Raw genomic sequence first — 20108 nt, 5'->3', positions numbered from 1 at the left:
AGAGGTGGTCGAAAGGATGTCAAGTTTGTTGATTTGGTTGGATTCTATCTCCTTGAATTTCATACTTGAAAAGAAAGATTTGTGTTTCAATCCAAATGTGTAAAATAGGTTGTATTTATTGGTGGAGGGTTATTTATGTGTTCATATTGATTTTACTTTTGTTTGTTTCCAGACATTGTATATGTGCATACACGTTTTAGGGACTTTTTTTGCCTTCATACAATATTCTTTTCTTTTTCTTTATTTTTAGAATAATTTTGGATTCATTTTCAATATAAAATTCCTTCCATTTTGAGATTATCACTAGATTAGATTCCTATTCCTATATTTATGGTAGGTTTGAAATTTTGGTTAAATTTTGATTTTAAATATTTTGTAATTATGTTATCGTTAAGAAGGGTATACCTGTCAATATTTAAAACTAATTGTCCAATCATCCTTGCAGTATTGTGGCTCATTAACAGTAAACCAACCTATCTCATGAAAAAAAAAAAAAAAAAATTGTTTTTTTAACCAGAAAGTCTTACTTCTTGTAATTTTTAAAATAACTTGAAAAAACAGTATTTTATTTATTCTATGGTATGTTTTACATTTTATTTTCTTTTAGTTTTGCTAACAAAACTCACCAACTATTTTTTTAAAAAAATAAAATAAAATAAGAGGCTGTTTTTCAAATATAGAAAAATGACAAAAATATTTATAAATATAATAAAATTTAACTGTTTATCTATTAAGATAGACCGCGATAGACTAATATATATCATAATCGACATAGACAGTAATCTATTGTGATAATAGACAATGATATTTTACTATTATTTATAAATATTTTCATCAGTTTTATCATTTAAAATAATTTCTCTAAAATAAGATCGTAATAATTTTTTTTTGTTGCACACAAATCTAAAAATGGAAAATTTTTAAGATAAAAGTGCCAGACATGAGTCAATAGAGTTTAGACTTATTTTGCAAATATTTTAATTTGAAAATTTTGTTGAAGTAATTTCTTAAACTAGAACCGGTATGTTTAAAATCTCTTAAATTATTAAACAGAAAAGGTACATCTTAACCTCCCTATTACCGCTTAAAAAAACTACGTCGATAGAGTTTCATTCACAATTGATTTTTGTACCATTATAATGGTTGAATTAAAAGAAAAATAAGTTTAAAAAGGTACCCTTAAAATTAAATCTCGTTTGATAATCATTTTATTTTTTACTTTTGTTTTTTAAAATTAAGCTTATAAACACTACCCTACCTTCAAGTTTCTTTTTTTGTCATCTACTTTTCACTAATAATTTAAAAAATAAAGCCAAAATTTGAGAATTAAAAAAAAAAAGCTTTCAAAGAGTTGTTTTTGTTCTTAGAATTTAACTAAGAATTCAACGATTGTACTTAAGAAAGATGTAAATCATTATAAGAAATGTTGATGAAATATGTTTAATTTGCAAAAATAAGATGGTTACCAAACAAGGCTTAAAATATAATGGATTTAGAACTTTTATATTGAAAAAGCATCCTAAAAGTAATTAAAAAGACATTATAAAAGTAAGAACAAAATTATATATTTATTTTTTTAAAAATTACAAGTTTGTAAATATGAGAATTTAATTTTTTTTTTTTTTTTTTTTATAAAACTAGTGTTTTTTTATGAAAATGAAACTATTTTTTTTTCACTACAAGAATTTATGTAATTCCCAACGACATTAATTCCGACGACCAAAAAACCATCGGCGGTTTCTACCAATCCCGACGGTCCAAACAAGGGGTCGGGATAAAAATTTACTCCCAACGGTCCGCGAACAGACTGTCGGGATTTCAAATTTTCCCGACCATCCACTAGAAGACCGTCGGGCTTTTTAATCTCTCCCAACGATAAGAAAACACCGTTGGGCATTCTAAGCAAACCCGACGATTACTACTCGACCTTCGAGCGTGGTGTGCAAAATCTATTGTGATTTTTTAAGCTCCCCCGACGGTAAGCATGAAACCGTCGACTTTTCTTTATAAAGCGCGACAACACAATGCAACCGTCGAGATTCTAAGTTCTAAAATAAATATTTAAAAGTTTTTACAGGAATTGCAGAATCATTGGCCGACGGTACAACAGGATCCATTGGGATAAGTCCAACTCCCGATGGTTTTTAGTCGACCGTCGGGATTTCTAAGCAATATAAAATCTTTTTTGGGAATTTGGGAAGGTTCCCCGATGGTGGTGTCAGGAAACCGTCTGTCGTTATTGTATTCTCAACGGTGTTCAGTCAACTGTCAGGGATTCTAATTTTCCTTTTGAGAATTGGTGATTTTGCCCCGACAGTGGTGTCAAAAAATTGTCGGTCTTTATTGTATTCCCGACGGTGTTCAATCAACCGTCAGGGATTCTAATTTTCATTTGGGAATTGGTGATTTTCTGTCGACGATCGTGTCAGAAAACTATCGGGATTGCTTAAGACATATCCCACGGTGGCAGACAACCATCAGAAAAAACTCGATTTAAATCACCGATTCTTCTTCTTCCCTCTCTCGCTAATTCTTCTTCTTCTTCTTCATCCTTTCATCGTCGTTCTCATAAGAATGATAAGAATGATAGTACTAATATTGATTTTGTCATCAATTTGGCTTCAACTATAAATCTCTATCTGAGTGGATATCATTTGGTTGTCTTTACAATAATCTGGCTTCAACCTCTAGAACTTCAACTAGCATTTTGAAACTATCTCCAAACATCTCAAGCCTTTCTACCCTTATATCTACTTTTATAACTATTTCCAGTTGAAGACATTCTTCAAACTTCGGAACTCAATGCAGCGGAAACCTCTACCCGATCAACCAATGTCCGAACAACCGCACGAACACAAACGTCGTGGGGACGACACCACTAGAAAAGAGCCCCAGGTATTCTCGGAGCGAGAACCCAAAGCATGGTCTTTGATGAATTTGGTAGAGGAAGGAAGAAGCACGGATCGTGTAGACGATAAGCAAGTGGGAGAGAAAAAGACGCTGTTGTATAGCACGATGCTTATTGTTTAGGAGAAACTACACGATACTGAACGATCGTTTAGGAAATAATATACGATCGCTTAGCAAACTCGACACACTATACGATCGTTTAGGGAAGCTATCCGATCGTGTAGGAACTAGTGTGTGATCGTTTAGGCACGAGGTGGACGATTGTTTAGTCAGAGAGTGACTATCGTATAGGCTCTCGAAATACTTAAGCAATCGATTACTTTTCACCAGTGCCATCTCTTTTTCTTTTTAGACGGTTTGACAAACTTTTCAAAAATGAAAAAAATTTTCATTTTAATTCATCGGTTACAATAACCGACGCTGCTCCACTAACCCACGTCCGAACGTAAAGAATTGGCTTAATTATCATATAATTAACCAATTAATTAATAATAAATATAATCATATTATATTTTTATCCTATAGTTTGATATCACATATCTACTATAGTATTTTCTCCTCTACTTGATATAAATCATATTTATATCTAATTTCCTCCAAAATAATGTATCTCATACATTTAGCCAATTATATCATATATAATTAACCAGTCCAATTATATCGTATATAATCAAACTTCCTCTTGTCAATTTGAACATTTCAAATTAACTCAAACACTGATTTTCGACTTTATCCAAGCTACCTAGGGGACTTAATATAGTCCAATTATGTGTGAACACCTCTCGGGCCAAGAGAAGGTGTGTAGTGCCACATCGTTCAAGCCCTGGAATCAGCCCTTAAGGGAGCTATCTATCTATTTACCCCTGCCTTGGGGAAGAAATGAATTCCATCTTGTGTAGCTGAATTCCTAACTCCCAAATCAGACGAATCCCCAAAATGGTAGGTTTTATTCGGCGACCTGGCCACTCGCACCCATACAAATCAAATGACCGCCCTCAATGGTAGGAGTTCCCAACTCACTTAGGATTGAGGTCATGTTACATATGGTTATCCTAATGAAGTGAAGTCTCTATCATGAACGATGTTATATAACAAGATGTTAACACTTTATGGTCAAGTCTTATACAAACTCTTTGTATAGGACACCCCCACTCGCATGTCCCCAACACGAATGATCAGGATCAGATCATCTGTGACAAGTCACAATATTTGTGACCATTCCACAAAGCGGGCCGCATTCGTAGCGTTAGCAGGATAAGGTTTCCCTCCTATATCCATATACTACAGACCATTTTGGTTATCACTCAAGACATGATTCACTCGTATGTCAACACATACATGCTTGAGCCACATACAAATAACCAGGGATTTTATGTTTATTGGTTTGTGGTAAAGCAGATAAAATAAGCAACTGAGCAAAATACAAGATGTGAAGTAAATATCATATATTATACAACACAAGCATTTGTACAAACTGTTTACTACAGGACATGAGACATGAGGGCATCAACCCCAACACAAATTGTATAGGATCAAAAGAGGAATAAGGATATATTTAGGAGTGATTCTAAAATAGTTAAAATGACTTTTGTCATTTTCAAAATCACACTTAAACGTACTTTTAATCATTCATAACTACAAACAAGAAGTAAATGAAATGAAATTAAAAGTTAGTAATTGGAACTATATGTTCTAATATAACTAATTGTCTAAATCATACAGATTCAATTTATCGCATATATTATTAAGAATTGATAAAGAGTGGATTAAGATTAGGAATAAGTTATCAACTGAGTATGCAGAAGGAGTATATTGATTCCTTGATGTTGCAAAACTTCATGTTAATAAGTCAGGAAAAACAAGATGTCCATGCAGAAATGTATGAATGCTAGGTAGAAGCCAATAGATGGAGTTGAACGACATTCATTAATGAAATTTCTCCATCTTATCATCAATGGGTAAATTATGGAGACCCATTCGACTTGTTTAGGGGATACGATAGTCACACATCTCAATCGACACATGATGATAGATTAAGTACGACAAAGATGAATGTCATAGATGAAGAAAATGAAATTTTGAATATTATAAATGATCTATAGTGTCCAATTGCTGATGTAAATAAAGAAGAAAATGAGGATGAGATACAGACTAATGCCCAAGAAAGAGATAACAATTCAAGCTTATTTGAAGACTTAATGAATGAAGCACGCAACCAGTTGTACCCTGGTTGTACAAATTTCTTGTCATTGTTGTTCTTGGTGAAATTGATGCATATTAAGGTTTTTAGCAGTTGGAGTAACAAGCCGTTTGATTTGTTACTTGAATTGTTAAAAGAAGCATTTCCCAGCATCTATACCTAGTTCATTTTATGAAGTTAAAAGAAAATTACATGACTTAGGACTTGGTTATGAGTGTATTCATGCTTGCAAATACGATTGCATCCTATATTGGAAAGAATTTGTTGATTTGGAACAGTGTCTAGTATGTGGTGAATCTCGGTACAAAGTTGAATATGGAAAAAGTAAAAAGATTCCACATAAAATTTTATGACACTTTCCTTTAATACCAAGATTGAAGCGATTGTTTGCATCTAAGCATATTGCACCTGAAATGAGGTGACATAAAGATAAACGTGTTGAAACTAGTGGAGTGTTGCGACATCCAGTTGATGCTGAAGGGTGGAAGCATTTTGATCGTGAGTTTCCTCAGTTTGCTTCAGACCCACATAATGTTCGTTTAGGACTAGCTTCAGATGGATTCAATCCATTTGGGAATATGAGTACTTCATATAGTATGTGGCCAGTGTGCTCCTTCCTTACAATTTGCCACTTTGGAAATGCATGAAAGAGACAATTTCATTGTCTCCCTTCTTATACCCGGTCTAAAATCTCCTAGAAAAGAAATTGACATTTACTTACAGCCATTGATTGAAGAGTTAAAGGAGTTGTGGAATTATGGTGTGCACACTTACAATTATGTTAGCAACGAATACTTTCAACTACGTGCTTGGTTATTGTGGACTATTAACGGCTTCCCTGCGTATGGTGACTTATCTGGATGGAGTAACAAAGGTTACCAAACATGCCCTATTTGTAAAGAGGATACATCATCAATGAGGCTAAGAGGAAAACAATATTTTATAAGGCATCGACGTTATCTTCTAGATAATCACAGTTGGCATAAAAGTAAACAATTTGATTGAAAAGTGGAACGTAGACCTCCTCCAGTTGACATGGATGGAGAAGATATCTTACGAGAGGTGAATTTGTTAAATTTTCCCGTGCTTAGCAAACATCCAGATAAATGTGATAAAAAATAGAAACGAAGTTTAAATTGGAATAAAAAAAAGTATATTTTTCCAACTTCCATATTGGTCGAAACTTTTATTGAGACATAAGTTGGATGTTATGCATATTGAAAAGAATATTTGTGATAATTTGGTAGGCACATTATTAAATATTGAGGGAAAGAATAAGGATACAACTAATGCTCGTCTGAATCTAGAAGATCTAAATATACGGAAAGAACTACACCTGCAAAAGGTAGGAGACAAAGTTGTAAAGCCACACCCTGCATACGCATTGACTACTAATGATAAGGTTGCATTTTGTAAGTGGATCAAATCAGTCAAATTTTATGATGGGTTTGTATCCAATATATCAAGATGTGTGAATGATAAAGATGGAAAGATATGGGGGCCAAAAACTCACGACTCGCATGTTCTGCTTCAGAGGCTTCTTCCAATTGGTGTTCGAGCATATTTGAAAAAAGACGTGCCATTGTTATCGTTGAGTTATGCAAACTTTTCTGTGATCTATGTGCAAAAACAATATCTATAGGGGATTTGAATCAATTACAAAGAAACATTATAATCATACTTTGTAAGTTAGAAAAAATATTTTCACTAGCATTTTTTGATGTAATGGTGCACCTAGCAATCCATTTGTCCTATGAAACAAAAGTTACAGGTCCAGTTAGTTATAATTGGATGCACCCTATTGAAAGAAGCTTACGGACAGCGAAACAATATGTAAGAAACAAAGCACATCTTGAGGGTTCTATAGGAGAAGCATATATAGTGAATGAATCGTTGGAATTTTGTTCTTTGTACATAACTGGAATTGAGACAAGGTTCAATAGAGATGAAAGAAATGAGGATAGACTTCTAGAGGACCTAGTGGATTTATTTAGGCAAACACACTGTAGGAGTGATAACTCTTTTGTTAATCAGGCTGCGAATGATGCATATGTAAGTTTTTATTCCTCAATGTAACTTTATTCATATACAATTGTCATATAATAATTAGTTTTAATTATTTATGTAGAGTCAAATGGTTAAGCTGAGAGAATCCTCCCAATATGTGAGCAGGTGTTGGGCCCAGGAGTGGGCCTTAGTAGGACACCGAAGGGTAAGAAAGTAAAAAAATCTAGGGAATCATCGTCTAGTGCATCTTCATCAAGAATTCTAGAGGGGCAGCAACAAGAAATATACTTCTTAAAGGCTAGATTGGATGAACAGGATGCCAAAAGACAAGCTGAGATGGAGGATATGAAAGTTATGCTCTTACAGCTCATGAAAGATAGATCGAACTATGTATGAGCTCTTCGACTTTTTTAGTAAACTTAATTGTAAGATTGTGTATATTATTATCCTGCAGTTATGATAACAACACAAGCGTATAGTTATGTAAAGTATAGTCAATGTTGTTATCCTGAAGTTGAGTTTGAATTTTATTTTATGCTAAATTAGATGATTGTGTATGTGTTGTTATCCTGTAGTTATGGTAACAACATAAACATATAAGTGTTTCAGATGGTTTGTATATTACGATTGAGAATAAGTTTGGGGGGTGGGGGGTGGGGGGTGGGGGGTGGGGGAGGGGATATTTCAGTTAATTGTATTAGTTAATTTGTTTTAGTTAGTTAGTTTGTTTAATTGTATAAATTAGTTTGTTTATCACCATTGAGAATAATTTTGGGGAGGAGAGGGGGAGGGGAGGGGGAGGGGGAGTGTTTCAGTTGATTATGTAAGCTAGTTTGTTTATTACCATTGAGTAATTTTGGGGGATGGGGGAGGGTTGTTTTAGTTGATTGTGTAAGTTAGTTAGACTCTGTAAGTTAGTTTGATTGTGTAAGTTAGTTTGTTTCAGTTGATTGCATATCTATATTTAAGTACAAGTATGTTAAGTTTAAGTTGTAAGTTAGTTTGATTGTGTAAGTTAGTTTGTTTCAGTTGATTGCATATCTATATTTAAGTACAAGTATGTTAAGTTTAAGTTTTGATTGAGTTTGTTTGTTTATGATTGAGTTCTTGGTTTGTAGGTTTATTTATGATTGAGGTAACGTGATTTGTTTAGTTGAGATTGATATATTATCGAGTATTAAACTTATTTAAATTTGTATTATGTAGGTATCTGGAGATTTTTATTGAAGATACATCTCTAGGCAAGAAGTGTATTTAGGTTTTACATTGTCATTGTGGATGTAATTGTCGATGTAATTATGGATGTTATAGAACTCATGGATTAAAGTTTTTAATATATTATTAATCTATTATGGATATGTACTTCATTTTGGCAATCTTAATTTAGTTGATTGATATTTATAAGATTCAGACAGGTATGACATTTGGAGAAAAAAAAAACAGATCTAAAAAAAAAATAAATAGATTTAAAGAGGCATTTAAATCTTTTTATTTGTTTATTTCAAGAATTTCCTACGGCAAGGAGTCAGGCAACGAACTCCCGACGATGACTACATAACATCTGGATTTAAAACTATCCCGACGGTCTCTATGCACCGTCGGGATAAAGACATCGCCCGACGTTATAACTCTCTCGGTGGTCTACATCACCGTCGGTCGAAATTGAAAAGCCCGACGGCGTCAAAACCCGTCGAGATAAAAACTAATCCCGACGGTTCAGAAGACCGTCGGGCTTACCATAAATGCCGATGCTCGACTGTCGAGCGAAAGCTTAAATCCCGAAGGATGAGCGTCGGGTTAACCTACCAATTCCGATGATCGACCGTCGGGCCTTATTCCTTTTTCCTAACGGCTTCCTTTAGGGTCGGGGAAACGCCTCATTCTTATCCGTCGAGATAATTCTTTTTTCCTATGACAGGGCTTTCCAACCGTCGGGAAAGGTTTCCCCGACGATGATACCCCAACGGTGTTGCCGACGATTTCTTTGCCGTCCGGAAAGGTTAGCCCGATGGTAATTGTTACTTCTCCTGACGACTGTGGGGTTTTTTATTAGATTTATTTCTTTAGATTTACAATATCTCAACAAACTGGATTTATATTTTTTCAATTCCCGCTTTAGCTTTTCATTTTTTTTTTCTTTTGCATATTTGATATTTTAAATCATATATTTTTAGTATTTTTAATGTTTTGATCGATTAAAAAAAATAGGATGGGTAATAGGGATGAATTTGTTACTGTCGTTCCTCATTCTTGCATTTATTGTGTTGTATTAGCATAATTAGCAATCTCATTGGCTTGCAACATTGATCAAAACCATTGATTTGTTGGTATTTATTCGTTATTATTTGTTGAATTTATATTTTCTGCGTACTCTTTTTTTCTTTCTTTTTAGTTTGCTATGTGTTTTTATATTTTTTTATTTATTATTTTTCTTCTGAAGTTCATTTTGTCAATACATTTTGATTATTGTGCCGATGCTTCTAATTACTTTGTTATACCGAGGTAGATAGGATTTGAATAACCGTTATGATGGATTCAAATTAGCTTCTTTTCATGTCCCTCTTGACACCAATATCATTCATCTTAGAGAGTATTGGTGTTGAGTTACAACTTAATACAGCCAACCAAGTTATTTCTCGACTTACCTGTATAGGAATGAGTTGAATTAACTCTATAATCAGAACTGCAATAGACCATTAGAAGAGTTAGTAAATGATTTGTGTAAAGTTATTGATACTGACAGTGTCTCAAATTCACAGTGCATACATAGTAACGCATGTGATCCAATAGATGTAACTACAAACACACTGTCTACGTATATTAGTAACAGTGATACAAATGGTAGCCGAAAGGATGTTAGATTTGTTGATTTGGTTGGATTCTACCTCCTTTAATTTCATACATAAAAGAAAGATTTGTGTTTCAATCCAAATGTGAGCTTGAAAGGCTCTGTATATTATGGGTGTTAAAAAAACCCGGTAACCCAACCAACCCGAACTACCCAACCCAAACCGCAAGGGTTGGGTTGGGTTAGATTTTATTTTGGGTTGGGTTGAGTTAAAAATGTTAAAAATAATATTAAATTCGGGTTGGGTCTGGGTTACCCCATTTCAGGATCGGGTCAATCCGACCCGACCCGAATATATATATAAATAAAAGTTAAAAAAAAAATCAAATTAAAAAAAAAAAGAACTGGTGACCCAACCCGGCCCAACCCGGAAATTTTGGATTGGGTTGGGTTGACTCTCCAAAAAAGAACTAATAGGTTCATTATTAGCCAACCCGAATTTTTGAGTTGGTACACAAAAATCTTCCAACCCGACCCAACTCGGACTATATACACCTTACTGTATAAGCTTGCTTGAAAAAAATAAAATATTTATATGTTGTATTTATTGGTGGAGGGTTATTTATGTGTTCATATTGATTTTACTTTTGTTTGTTTCCAAATATTGTATATGTGCATACACGTTTTAGGGTTTTTTTTTTTTTTTGCCTTCATACAATATTCTTTTCTTTTTCTTTATTTTTGGAATAATTTCGGATTCATTTTCAATATAAAATTCCTTCAATTTTGAGAATTTTTAATCACTAGATTAGATTCTAATTCCTATATTTATGGTAGGTTTGAAATTTTGATTTAATTTTAATTTTAAATATTTTGTAATTTTGTTATTGTTAGGAAGGGTATACATGTCAATATATAAAACTAAATGACGTATATTTTAATTAATTATTTTGTGTTTCGATATTATTGGAATAGAATTTTAGTTTAAATATTTTTCACGATTGAACCTAGAAATTAGACCGTTGTCCAATCATCCTTGCACTATTGTGGCTCATTAACAGTAAACCAACCTATCTACTGAAAAAAAAAAGAAGAAAAGACAAAAGAAAAAGAAAGTTGTTTTTTTAACCAGAAAGTCTTACTTCTTGTAATTTTTAAAATAACTTGAAAAAACAGTATTTTATTTGTTCAATGATATGTTTTATGTTTTATTTTCTTTTAATTTTGCTATGTTTAATTTTAAAAATAAAAATTAAAAATAAAATAATTATCAAACGAGACTTAAAAGTAATAGATTTAGAACTTTTATATTGAAAAACCATCCTAAAAGTAATTAAAAAAACACTATAAAAGTAAGAGCAAAATTATATATTTAATTTTAAAAAAAATACAAGTTTGGAAATATGAGCATTTTTAATTATTTTATTTTTATTTTTATTTTTTAAAAAACTAGTGTTTTTTATGAAAATAAAATTATTTTTATTATTTTTTTGTTTGAGATCATGTCTAATATTAAAAATTTATCTTAATTAGATAATGCACTTGCAACTTGCAACACAAAACAACACATTATCTCTAGATAGTCCAACTACAACAATCGACCTCATTAATTTTTAATTTTCATGCACAAAAATACTAAATTTCCTTTAAAAAGTAGTAAAATGGAAGGAAACAGAAGAAAAATGTTACCTCTTATTCTAAAGACGACACTAACATATAAGTATCGAACTAATGAAATTGGGACATAGATGAAATTTAGCTATATATAGTACGTTACCTAGTCACTACTTACAATGTCAACTCTTTATTAAGATGATGAAAATACATATAGTTTTTTCTTGTTCTGTGGAAGCTTCAATCTTCGGTTAAGTTTCACCGGAAGAACACTACTTTTCAATTAGTGTTTTCAATTTTCATAATTAGAATAATCCAAAATTCATTCTAACCAACCAAAAAAAGTCAAAAGAAAAAGAAAAGAAAAGTTAGAAGCCAATAAGTGTCAATTGCTTTAGCTAAAAAAAGGTTCCAATAACAAAGGTGGTGGGAAGTTGTCAAGAATGATGGAGACTTGGTGGAGAATTTGGTTGAAGCCCTGACTGAATACGACTCCATATTCTGCGGTTCTCAACCCTCACTACCAAATTTTCAATTTGGTTTATCAATCCGAATAATATGGTAATGATTTTAATTTTTCGACAACAATTTCAGTTTAATTCATTTGATTTTTATTTTTAATTTTTGAATTAAACTTATTTTCTCGTTTGAATTTTATTTAAAGTATAAGAGTTAAGTTCTTACTTAGTCAAAATTCCAAAAATTTTTAAAACTAATTTTTTATTTTTTAAAATTTGGCTAAATATAGTTAACAATAAAACAAGGATTTTAGAGGTGGTAGAGTATTTATAGTTTTAATTTTCAAAATTCAAAAACCAAATGACTATCAAAAGGGGTTTAATTTTTTGTTTTTGATTTTTAAAAATTAAGCCTATAAGTACCACAACTATCTATGAATTTCTTTATTTTACTAGCTTTATTTTATTAATGTTTTCAAAAACAAAGTCAAAATTTGAAAACTAAAAGAAATAGTGAAAAATTATAACATGACTCGTCACTTAGAACATGAATATTAAACAAAAAGCACAAACAAACACTGTAACAACAAAATACCAACAACAAGAAATCAAGTAAAGACATAAAGAAGTTGGTAACCCAGTTCAGTAAAAATCCACCTACGTCTGGGGGGTTGTATTCTCAGGAAAAATAATCTACTAATATTAAAGAGTCAAACAATTACAATGTAGTACTTATCTATAATACAACGACTACTATAATGACTCATGTAAAGCCCAACTCATAGATCATCTAGGCTCCCCTTAGATGTGAAACTCCCTCTCAAATGCCCCTAAGTATGTTAATATTAATGTTGAATACTTCGACTTCCAACAGTGCGTGAGGCTTCTCTCTAACAATATTATCTTCTATTTTCTTCAATGAACTCCTTTCGCCGATGAATCTTAGATCCACTCTAAGATTGAGAATTTCTTCTCAAGAACGAGGTCTTAGGCTCCCCCTAAAATCAAGAATCACTTCTCAAGGATAATGTCCTAGACTCCCTCTAAGATAGAGAATATCTTCTAGGTCTTGCATCTTTCAATCAACAAGATTGCATAGTGGAATATGGGGAACAAAGATAAAAAGCACGATGTTGCACAATTCGACCACCAAAAATAGAAATACTCTCCAATAATAATCAAATGTAGCCGCCCTAAAAGAACATTGTTTTTTTCTTTTAAAAAATCGAAGCCATGAAAGGAAATACAATACTTTTTTGGAAAAAAATATAAACTGAGCCTTGAACAAGAAAAATATCAGGCAAAAATAAATTTGCAAAATATATCTAGATAAGAAAAGAAAATATAAGGCAAAAAAAACATCTTCTGTGACTGTTATAAAATATTTTATTGAGACAATATTTGTGACAACTGCAAAACCACCACATGCAGCCTTAGGAAAATATAGAGTCAATCAACAAAGCTCTAACAAATAATATTTTTATATGTTTTTGTTTTTGAAAATAATTGATTAAAAATCTAAATGTTTACAAAGGAAACATGAAAAACCATCGATAATTTTTTTAAAAAAACAAGCATAGTTCTCAAAATTCAAATGGTATACCAAACAATACCTTTATTTTTTATTTTCTTTCAAAATTTATTATTATATTCTCTCTATTTTCATAGTTTTCATACTTCTTTTAGAAACATTTTAATTCTTAAACAAATTCACAAAAACAAAAATCATACTTTCATTTTTAAAATTCTACTTGATTTTTGAAAACATTGGTTGAAAGTGTCGATAACAAAGCAAAAAGCTTCACTACAAAAAATTTTGTTTGTGCCAAATTGATATTCTTCCCTTCGCAACACATTCATTGGCATAAATGTCGATGATATGCCACATGAAATCAGTGCATTTGGATTATTTAGGCCTCATTTGGTAATTATTTGGTTTTTGGTTTTTGTTTTGAAAATTAAGCCTATATCATCCACATTTCTATCCACATTTCTTACAATGATTTGTATCATTCTTAAGTACAATAACTAAATTCTTAGCCAAATTCCAAAAACAAAAATAACTTTTTGAAAGCTACTTTTTTTTAGTTCTCAAAATTTGGTTTGGTTTTTCAAACTATTAGTGAAAAGTAGATAACAAAGGAAGAAATTTGGTGGTAGAAGTAGTGTCCATAAGTTTAACTTTCAAAAACAAAAATAAAAAATAAAATAGTTACCAAACAAGACCTTCATAAATTAAAAAAAAAATGAATTTGAGTATATATATTAATTTAATAACGTGGGCATGTACTCAAGCTAGACATGTTGGAAATGGGTAACAAATACTTTAAAAAGGTGTGATAAATTAAATAGATATTTTGAAAGTTGGTAAGAATGAACGTATAAATGTTGAAAAACAGGATTTTTACAGGGTAATTGTTTATATGGTAAAACTGCTGAAAAATATTTTTAAATATAACAAAATATTATTGTCTATCAGTGATAAACTATGATAGTCATCTATCAATGGGCGATAGACTACGATAAACATTTATCTGTAGGCGAAAAACTGCGATAAATATCTATCAGATGTAGTCTATTATTATATTTATAAACAAGTTGGTTATTTTTTTTTAATCTGAAAATACCCCATTTTTATATATCAGTAATTTGTTTAAAAAATTATAAGGACTAGAAAGTATATTGATTTGGAAAGAGTAATGATTAGAAATAGAAATGTGTAGTGAGGTTTAAAATTTGTAGAAAAAAAAAGAGGAGTCAAGACTCCAAACAATAAGGAGAGAGAAATATAGTGAAGAGGTAGGGAGAAGGACCAGCCATAGTGTGGTGGTGGCGCCCATTTAGGCAGCGGCAGACAGCCCCATGGCCGCCGTGGCCCCGCCTTCTTTCGGTACAAGTGGAGGAGGGGGCTTTGCTGCATGCGCTTTTGACTTAAGATCTTTCTTTTTTTTTTTCTTCTAGAGGTTGGAATCTCTCCAATTCATATATTTTTAACTAAATTAAAAAGATTCGAAAGAATTTTTTTTTTTTATCTCTTTTAATTTTTGAAAAATATGTACACATTTGTTGAAACTTCTTAATTTGAGTTTGTAGGTAGTGTACATTTGATTTTTAGACTCCGTTTGATAACCATTTGATTTTTTTTTTTTTTTTTTTAAAATTAAATCTATTTAATTCATATTTCTTACAATGATTTGCATTTTTCTTAATTAGAATGATTAAATTCTTAGCCAAATTCAAAAAACAAAAACAACTTTTTGAAAGTTACTTTTTTAGTTTTCAAAATTTAACTTGGTTTTTAAAACCATTGGTGAAAAGTAGATAACAAAGGAAGAAATTTGGAAGTGAACGTAGTGTCCATAGGCTTTTAATTTCTCATTTTAAACTATTTAAAATAAACTAAAAAATTTATTTCAAATCTAATCTTATTATAAATAAAATAAAAAATAAATTAATTAATTACCACATTTTAAACTCTTTAAAACAATTTAATTAATTTGATCTTTGTTAAAACCATAATTATATTAGGTTAGCATGCAACCTGATTCTAAGTTTCACATTCATTTTCGTGTGACTGTTTGATTCACGGGTTATGCGCTCAAGGGCGAACAGATAATGCAGGAGAGTTGTGTAATGAATGAAGGAAAAGGGGTTTGTGCCTAGTGGTATATCACATAATTCAATTGTGATAGACGATTTTTATAAATAGTTTGACATTTTTTTCTATCTATGAAGATTTTTTTAAAAATTATTTTTTAATTTAAAATATTATATAATTATTTAAAATAATTAAAAAAAATTATTTCAACGACCTTTTAAAACCTATTCTAAAAAATTTAAAGATTAAAAAATTATATTTTGAAAATTATTCAAAAACCAAATGTACCAATATTAAAATTTCGGAGGCTAAAAATATATGTTTTGAAAAGTTAGAAACTAGATCCATTTATTTTTCAAAACTTTGAAATTAAAAGAATAAATTTCTAAAACGCTAATTGAATTTCCTTTTTGCATATTGAATTCAAATATATATACCCACACACATATATTTCTTTTGTTATTTCAATCGACCATTTTTTTCGGAGGAAGTAAAGACGTATTTTTTATTGTTGAATATATGCTAGTATATAGTATTTTGAAAATGTTTATTTTAATTTTTTTTGTTTGGTCTAAAATGTTTTTAAAATGTTTATCAAAGTGTGTAGGTTAGTAAATAAGGTATCATTTAACATTCTAAACGTCAAAGTTATGATTGGAAGAAAGTGAAAGAAAAGAAGTAATACATGACTTCAAAAATATTGTTTTATTGAAAGAAAAAATTAACTCCCACTCCAATTTTGGTTTTTCTTGTTTCTCCTTTTGGGACTTATGTCTACAAAAGCTAGTTGTTAGTCAATTTTAACTTTGTCACCTTGGTCATATCTTTGCAACTTTAAAAAAAAAAACTCAAGAACATGTAGCTTGATGATTTATTCTTATAAATCTTCTATAAAGCAAATTAGAAAACCAATAATAACATATGGATGTGGAAAATGATGGCACAATAATTTGTTGAAGTAAATGTTGTTGAAGACGGCACAAAAAGGAAGACAATCTCTTGAAAAAAAAACTTTTATTACGAATATACAAGGATGGATACTTAAAGATTACTCTTTTACTCTCTAACACTCACTCACTTTTCTTTGTGAACTCTCTAACTTTTCTTGGCTTAAATATGGGTCACACCTCCTATTTATAGGCATGAGATCCTTGAAGTCCAAGTAAAATGATCTCTCTAGATTGTTCTAGGATTCGAAATATTCTACATATTTCTTGATTTATTCTTATCTAAAGGAATTCTCGAATTTCTTACACCTAAGGAAATTCTAGGAAACTTCTAGATCTTTACTTTTGTGGTGTATATTTACAATGTACCTATTTCATCATAATTTTAGAAAATCTTAATCTACACATTTACGTCATTTTGTTGATACTTCAAGAACTTTCTAGATTAGTTAGTGTTGCTTTATATTTTAACTCTCTCCCTCAATACTAACTATTCTAGGTCTTTTAATTATCCTGAGTTGCTGCCGAAACTTTGCATGCTTGGTTGCAGGCAGTTCTTTGGTGAATATATCTACTGTTGGGTTTTATGCCTTAAAACTTGTAGATAATAAATGTTATTAATTGATTGTCATCAATAAAGAGTTATAGATGTTAATTCAATAAATGTTATTGTTTGTGTTGTTTGTCTATTTTTGTCTTAATAAACTTAAATCCAATAAACTAACGTCCAAGGTTGCCTTATGAATCTTCAACTGTATATGGAGACATACAAGGATCAATGTTCAAGATACAACCTAAAAGGCCTATAGTATATGGATAAAGCTAGATACCTTATCCTGGTAACACTATGGATACGACCCACTTTGTATTTGATACAAACACAATGATCCAATGTGTTTTTGTACTTGACACAGGCGAGTGGAGCTATCCTATGCAATGAGTTTGCATAAAAATGGACTATGAAATAGTAACCACTATAACACCATTAACTAGTTAGGTTTCTATTTCAATAGGAAGATCTAGGCAACTTGGTCTTAGTCTTGAGTATATTATGAACTCTTATTCATGAGGGATTTTCTTTTGATTTGTATGGATGGGGTGGCCAGTTTGCCGACCCAATATGCCTACCATTTTAGGGACAAGATCGAGTGGGGAAGCTGAGAACATAATAATACAAGATGGAATTCTTCCATTCCCACTTTAAGGAAAAATAGATGAGTGTTCCCTTAAGTGGTGTCTCAAGGACTTGAAAAAAGGGTCATACCCTCTCATTGGCCCGAGATAGGTTTTTGTTTAATAATTGGACCATGAACAGGTTGTTCATTAGAGGAACACTAGTACTTAAGGAGTCCGCGGTAACCCAAGGGTAGAATGGTAATTTGATACAATTGGAGTTACGAACACTCGTCAAGGACTAACTTGTTATTATTGGTCTATATTCGTGGAAACATAAATATATTTGTAGAAGAGTGCAGTTGTGGGTCTTTAGTAGAGTATACCCACAATTAACAAATATTGATTAACTTGGTTAATGAGTTTAGCCAATTAATCTCATATCATTAGAGTTTCTTATCTAGGGTCCACCAGATCCCTTGTTAGCTCACTAGAGTATATTTAAAAGGGATGATTTGAATTGTTCAAATTAATTTGAGGAAACTATATATTAATGTGATTAATATATAATTCATTTTGGATATGATCAATAATTCAAAATAAATTGGAAAGTAATATTTGAATAAGATTCAATTAATTAATTCAAGTGAATTACATTCACAAAGAATTAATTAATAGAGAGGTATTGCACATATATATACGATTTTTATGCTAATTAAATATATATATATATATATATTAAGAAAGTATCAGCAACAACAGGTTTTATTACAGGACAGCTCATGATGTTCATATCGATCTATTATGCGCCTCTGCATCTAGCATTGGATAGACCTCATACAATAACTGTCCTAGCTCTACCGTATCTTTTGTTTCATTTCTTCTGGAACAATCACAAACACTTTTTTGATTATGGATCTACTACCAGAAACTCAATGCGTAATCTTAGCATTCAATGTGTATTCTTGAATAATCTCATTTTTCAATTATTCAACCATTTCATTTTACCAAGTTCAATGTTAGTCAGATTAGTCAACATTTCTATGTTTCGATGCAACAACAAGATGTTATAAGTGTTATTTAATTAATTGATTATGGAAAAGGAAAATAGAAAAAAGATCGGAAAAGGGTTTGACTCTTCTCTATATAAAGACCTCTCTATGGCCCATTTAGGACACAGACACTGAGAATACACAATACACAAGTGTTATTGTGCAAAATTTTTCCTAAGCCACAAAGAAAATTCTCTTTACTCTCCAAAAACCTTTTCTCCTCTCACTCTCCCAATAGGTGGATATCACTTATCCTTCTATTGGAATCCTAGAGAATAACAAGGTTACACTCATGGTTGTATTTGAGATTGTTCAAGAAATCGTTCATGCTCGAGATCGTTGGAGGAGTCGTTCGTTGAAACTTAAAGAAGACTTTTTGTGAAGCTTGGGAATCTACAAAGGTAAGAATGGTTATAATCTTTTCCCCTAAATCATGCTATATTACATGTTTATATTATGCTTCAGTATACTGAATGGTTTATGTAAAAATCAAATTGTGGGATGCAAGGTGTTCACAATGCTTTCATTGTGAATTTGATCCCTTCATCTGCAATTTAATCTTCGAGTTTTATTGGCTTCATCTCAATTTCTTCTTGAAGTACCTTTTCCCTTATGAAGTGGTAATACATTTTCACATGCTTGGTTCTTGCATGGAACACTGGATTCTCAGCTAAGCATTGATTATCGCAATATAAAGTCATTGCATGACTAACTTTTTGGTGCAAATCTTTCATTAGTTGCTTTGTCCACAGATTCTCTTGTGCTGGCATGGCTGCATCTTTATACTCTGTTCCTATGGTAGATAGTGCAACTGTTAATTGTCTCTTGCTACACCAAGAAACCACTCCATAACCAAGTTTAAACAAGTACCTAGTAGTTGATCGTCATGTATCGTGATCTCATACAAAATCAATGTCGCATAAGCCTTTTAACTTGTAGTCATCCCCTTTCTTATATAGAAGATTGTATTCACTTGTTCTTTTTTAATATCTTAAAATTCTTTAAACTACTTCAAGATGAGGATTCTTTGGATTCTTTGAGTACTAACTCACAGCTCTAACAAAAGATGAGATATCGGGTCTTGTTAAATTAAGGTCGATCAAACTACCTACCAATTGGCAATACATCTTTGAGTCTGCATGATCTTTACCTTCATGCATGCAGAACTTTTTATTAACCTCCATCAATGTTTATATTGGCTCAGAAGATTCTTTACATACTTTTGTTGTCCATGGAACAAATCTTTCTCTGAGCGCTCCACCAATAGTCCAAGGAAATGTTTTAGTTCTCATAGCTCTTTTATTTCAAATCAGACTAGTAGATTCTGCTTTATTCGTTGGACTTTTTGTATGTAGTCTCTTGTTATGGTTAAGTCATCCATATAGACTCATATATTGTGACCTTTGAGTCTTAAGCTTTGA

The 20108-nt window shown here is 31.4% G+C and overlaps 1 pseudogene; it reads left to right on the top strand.

Moving 5' to 3' along the window:
- The window catches only part of LOC120067541 (uncharacterized), a 57142-nt pseudogene extending 50390 nt beyond the window's left edge, over positions 1-6752 (top strand).
- Positions 6753-20108: the final 13356 nt, after the last annotated feature.

The sequence above is a fragment of the Benincasa hispida genome, chromosome 12, assembly GCF_027475165.1.
Source record: "Benincasa hispida cultivar pf3 chromosome 12, pf3_genome.v1.1, whole genome shotgun sequence".
Taxonomy (NCBI): Eukaryota; Viridiplantae; Streptophyta; class Magnoliopsida; order Cucurbitales; family Cucurbitaceae; genus Benincasa; species Benincasa hispida.
Note: the sequence above shows the minus strand (reverse complement) of the source record. Positions and strands in the feature narration are given on the sequence as shown.